Here is a 5,997-nt window from a genome sequence, read left to right as displayed (position 1 = left end):
TGGGGTGGGGAAAATGGGGAAATATTGGTCAAAAGTTGCAAAGTTTCAGATATGTAGGATGAATAAGCTCTGCAGATCTAATATATAGCATAGTGACTAGTTAATAATATTGTATTATTATGTACTTGAAATTGCTAACAGAGTAGATCTCAATTGTTCTCATGAATAAAGGGTAAACTATGTGAGATGATCACTGTTAATTAGCTTGATTGTGGTTATCATTTCACAATGTATACATACATCTGAAGATCACATTGTACACTATATACACACATTTTTTTTGTCAATTATACCTCAATAAATGTTATGAGTTAAATGTGTTATTTGATTAGAGTATTCCTAAAGCATTCAACCTAAAACATTAGAACATGTAACTTCCAAACAAGAAGAGGAAAAATTGGGAAAGAAAGAAAGGAGATGAATGAAAGAAGGAAATGAATGAAAAAGATAAAACAGAAAAATAAACCCAATAATAACATGGTCGAAATAAACCTAATGGTATTATTAATCACAATAAATATTCTAAATTATTCAATAAGTTATAAATTATCAAACAATTTTAAAAACCTAGGATTTAAAAAATACAGAAAAGTTTTTGAGACATATACTTAAAACAGATTTAGAAAGATTTAAAGTCAAAGGATGAAAGATAAATGAGGTAAACACCAATCAAGGAAACCTTAATTTGATATCTGAATTTACGAATCAAGGACACCTTCATTTGAACACATTAAGAATTTAAAACAAAAGTTATTAATAGGTAGCCAAAATATTGTATCCCTACATTATAATAAAATTTTCAATGTACTCCAATTCACTAATAATATGACTTCGAAATATATAAAATAAAAATATACAAATCTATAATGAGAAATCTCCAAATCTACTATATAGTGAGCTATTTTAATACACCTATTTTTGTAATTGATAATTCAAGCAGATAAAAAATTGGCGAAGATACGGCAGATCTGGATTGCATAATTAGCACACTTGTTTTAAAAGTGTACATGGGGCTTTATATAATTAGAGAGTACACATTATTTTTAAGTATACAAGTAAAACTGACCACATGCTAGGTTATAATTCTAATTTCAATAACTCTAAAGGGATTGGTATCATATATTTTCGGACTATATTATAAATTAGTTAGGCAACGTTTACTACAAGATAATAAAAGAATCTTCATTTGAGTGACTGGAAATTAAAATGTACACTTTTAAAAAGTTCATGGCTCAAATAAGAAACCAAAGTGGAAATGAAAAATACTTAAAGCTACCTAGTAACAAAATAGTTGTATTGAAACTCATGAAATATAGCTAAAAAAGAAGTAACACAAATTTATAGCCTTAAGAGCTTACATAAGAAAAGCTCAAAATTAATAAGCTAAGCATATACCTTAAGAGCTTAGAAAATAGATAACAGAAAAATTCGTAGATAAGAGGAAGAAATAAAATAAAAAAGACAGAAGGTTTTTTGTGTATGTGAAAGAGCTAATAAAGTAGTATAAGTTCTGACAAAACAAAAAGAAATAATATATATACATATTCATAACAAGGAGGTCATAATAATAGATAATGGAAATATTTAAACTGATAACAAGAGGATATTAAGAACAAATTTATTCTATTTTGAACATATATATGAAATGGTTAAATATTTTGGAAATTATAATTTATGAAAACTGACTCATAAGAAAGCTTAAATAGTCCTATAATCCTTAAAGTAATTGAAGCAATAAGTTTATTATCTTCTGACAAAGTAAACTCCAAACCCTGAGAGTTTTCCTGGTGATTTGAGGAAATATTCAAGGACCACATAATTCCAATCTGACACAAATTCTTCCAGAGAATATTAATAGTGAGAATAACAGCAACAGATAAGGTTAGTACCAAAAAGGATAATTATAGGCCAATCTCAATTCATATATATAGATGCAAATATCTAATGCTTACCTTTATATCTACACATAAAAGTTATTGCATATTTACCGTAGCGGGTTTATTCCCGGATGTCAAGTTGATTTAATATTAAATATTAAATACTAAACTTTATCATATTAACATATTTAAGGGAAAAATTATATGTAAAAATCAATAGCTATAGAAGAAGCATTCAATAAAACATCTCTTCATAACAAAAGTGCTTACCAAAACGAGAACTGAACTTTCTTATCATGGGACAGAGCATTTACAAAACAACCATCATGAGTGCAATATTTGAAGTTGATATAGTGAAATCTTTCTCTTTATTTAAAGGATAAAACAAGATGCCTTTCTCTACTTTAATTCAATATTCTACTGGCGGTACTAACCAAAGCAGTAAAACAATAAAAAAATTAAAGTTATAAGGACTGCAAAGGAAGAAATAAAACTGTCATTTTTAGATGATATGACTACTTGTGTAGCAAATCTGAAAGACTCTATAGGTAAATTTAGAATTATTAATTGAGTTTATCAAGTTTGATATATAATCAATATATAAAAGGAAATTGTATTTCTATATGCTAGGAACAGTAAGTTACAAAATATAATTTTTATAAAAGAAAACATCTACAATAGTAAAAATAAAATGTACTTATAAATAAGTTTAACCAAAAGGAACAAAAGGAAAATGAGGAAAAATATTATAAAACCTTAAAAAGATTAAAGTTGAATTAAATAAATGGCATTATGTACCAAGCTCATAGGTGGAAAAATTCGGCCTTTTAAAGAGGCCATTTCTCCCCAAACTGGACATATAGAATTAATTCAATATCATTCAAAATTCTACTAGATTTGTTTATTTGCTTGCTTGTTTCTTATTTTGTTATTTAAATATTTATATGGAAGGTTGAAGGTCCAAGAATTGCTAAAACACTCTAGAAGAATAAAGAGGTGGGAGGATCTTTCTGACCAAGTTTCAAGACTTATTATAAAACTGCAGTAATTAAAAACAATTTTGTATTGGCACAGAATTAGACAAAGAGATAATGAAAGAGAGTAGAGAGCTTAAAACAAATTCATGCATGTGTGAAAAACTTGATTCATGCAGATCACTGGTGCCTGGATAATTATTACCCATGTGGAATAAAAAAATGTAACAATCAATTTCCAGGTGAATTAAGACTAATGGCCAAATGCAAAACAATAAAAGTTTTTAAAATACAGTAAAATTAATTTATTACCTTGGGAAAATAATTTTCTCAAGACAAACTATAAAAGAAAATACTGGTCACTTGAAATTAAAAGTCAAAACTTCAGACATAAAGAGAAAGAAAAGCTAAGTACCAAATGGAAAGCAGATATTTGCAGTATATATTGCTAACAAAAGATTAATTAGCATTCAGATTATAAAAAGAAAGCATTCCAATGAGTTGATAAGAAAAAGACAACCCAGTATGAAAATGAGTAAAAGACAGGACCCAGAATTATCACAGAGAGAAAGCAATATAGCTCATCAACATATGAAAGATGGTCAACTTCATTTCTTATCAAAGAAATGCTAATTAAAATCACGAGGGAATGTTATTTCATGCCTACCATACTAGCTAAAAATGAAATTTCATAATACCAAGTTATGACAAGTATGTAGAGCAGCAGGAACTATCATCTGTTGTTGGAGTGCAGACTGGCTCAACACTTTGAAAACAACTTGGAAATAACCTAATAAAGTTGAACATACATAAATCTTATAACTCAGTAATTCTACATCTAGGTGTATACTGCAGGAAAACTGCCTGCGTGAACCAAAAGTCACGTACAAGAATGTTAGAAGACACCGTTATTCTTTAATAGCCCCTGTTGCAAGCAGCTTTTAACATGGCCCCCAATAATCTCTGCCTCTGGGTATTCATGCTCTTTTCTAATCCCTTCCCCTTGAGTGTGGGCTAGAACCAGTGATTCGCTTCTAATGAATATATGGCCAAGTGATAGGATGTCACTTTTGAGATTAGGTTACAAAAAGAATCTGGCTTTCGTTCATCTGTCTCTTTCTCTCTGAGGGCCTTCACTCTGGGGGGAAGCAAGCTCCTATACAGAAGCCCACGTGGCAAAGAACTGATGTGTAAAATAAGAGTTCCTTGAACACAAGCACTGCCATCCCTCGACAGTGGATCTGTTGGTTGAGGCATCTTGGCTGAGATACCAGGGACAGTGCAGGAATTTCAATACGTTACTCAGAACAGCGTGCGATTTAGAACTTATGAATTGTTCATTTCTAAAATTTTCTATTTAATATTTTCAGACTGTGGTTGACTGTGGGTAACTGAAATGGTGGAATTGTGGATAAGGGAGAACTATTATGTTGAAATTAAATCAATTTACTAATAAATAATTTGGAGTATGAAAGGATGGATGATGGATGGGTGATCACTAGACAGATACATTCTGTGCTCGACGTCTAGTTAGGCCTGCACTTTTTTCCACAGTTTCTCCTATGCTTTAAGGCCTTCTCCCTCCATTGCCCTTTGAGTCAACTCAGCGGCCAGTTCCAGGGCTATTCATCTAGTAACTGTTTAACCCAGCACTTACCAGAAGGCCAGATGCATTCCAGACTAACATTCCACCTGGTTCCCGGCACCCCCTCTCACCACCAGCCCTCCCGCACCTCACACCTTCCTCCCCCACCACTGACGCTCTGGAGGCCCCTCGTAGAGCCCTTGGGTAGGTGAGGACTTTAACCTTGGGGGAGGGAGGGTTATGCAGAGGCAGGCTACACTGAAAAAATTCAAGAGCAAGCTCCAGGTGGTGAGATGCCATCGCCTCCACAGTTCTTTTCAGCTCTAGTCTCAATACTCTCGCGGAGCACAAAGTAATCATAAGAAAATAGGGGGTCATGGCTTCCCGATAAACAAAGGTGAATAACTAGATGGCAAGAAGGGAATAGAGACCGAGCTGCAGGGGGGGCACCAGAGAAGGATCTGAGAGGTAAACAGCAAGGAATCCTGCGTGGAACACGTCTGTCACTGTCCCCTCCTGTCCCCTCGGGAGCACGCAGAGGCCCCACACCAGTCCCCATCCCTCTTGATCCCATATAAACGCCCAGACAGCCTCTCCGGGCATTTACCACGTCTCCCCTACTCCCCTCCGGAGCCACCAGCGCTAGGGGCTATGGCTAGTGTCACCGCCAGGCTTTTCCTGGACCAGAATCTATCGTTGAGCCACACTCACCGTTTGCCCCACTGTTCCCTGCAGTATGAGTTCGGGGACAGAGAGGACTGGCAAGGAGGGAGAAGCGGCAGTTCCCAAGAGAAAGGAGCTTCTCAGGAGAGAAGAGACGGAGCTGCAGACAAGGCCTGGGACTTGAGAAGTCGCAGGCAGGCAGGGGGCGAGGAGGGGCCATCTCGGCAGCTGATTGGTGGCCGCGGCAGGGGGCGGAGCCTGGCTGGCCACCTCCAGCCTGCAGAGGCTCCACTTTGTGTCAATTTCTGCACGAAGATGAGGCCCCAAATCCAGGATGGAGACACTGGGGCCCTACCTGGGGCCCTACCTGGGAGTGCCAGCAGGACAATTTGTTGAAAAATAAATCCCCGAGACTATTTATGAACAAATGAGAGGTTGATAATAATATATTTTTATATAAATTAATCACAATTATATCCAAGGACGAGTTAAAAATCTATGGGTTATAGATATATTTTTTTAATTAAAATAATCAATTCGTGTTAAAATGGAGATTATGACTACATTCTTTTAAGAAAATTTTGCATCGCTTATGTAAGGGCAGGACTAAGTGTGAAGAAGTTGGTACTTCTTCATAACCACTAAATTGTTTTAAAAAATCTCACATGTATGAATTTTATGAATTAAACAGAATGGGTTAAAATTTTTACTAACCAATAATAGGTGACAGATATTAGGCAAGTGTGAAAGACAAGGTACGGCTGTTAAAAGCCTGGACTCCAAAGTCACTGTGACATTCCCTACATACCAGCTGGGGAGTGAGTACCTGTGGTTTCCTGGGGCAGCCATAATATGTGGCTTGAAACTTAGTGGCTTGAAACAACACCATTTATACTGT

At 35.1% G+C, this 5,997-nt stretch overlaps 1 protein-coding gene across 1 annotated transcript in view; it reads right to left on the bottom strand.

Moving 5' to 3' along the window:
• The window catches only part of LOC105304128 (TRPM8 channel-associated factor 1), a 53,162-nt gene extending 47,852 nt beyond the window's left edge, over window positions 1-5,310 (bottom strand). The window contains exon 1 of the mRNA XM_023522058.1: window positions 5,148-5,310. The gene's annotated coding sequence lies outside the window, so the exon portion shown is untranslated. The remainder of the gene's footprint in view (window positions 1-5,147) is intronic.
• Window positions 5,311-5,997: the final 687 nt, after the last annotated feature.

The sequence above is a fragment of the Pteropus vampyrus genome, unplaced genomic scaffold (assembly GCF_000151845.1).
Source record: "Pteropus vampyrus isolate Shadow unplaced genomic scaffold, Pvam_2.0 Scaffold329, whole genome shotgun sequence".
Taxonomy (NCBI): domain Eukaryota; kingdom Metazoa; phylum Chordata; class Mammalia; order Chiroptera; family Pteropodidae; genus Pteropus; species Pteropus vampyrus.
The sequence above is the reverse complement of the archived record's forward strand: the minus strand, read 5'-3'. Positions and strand labels throughout refer to the sequence as shown.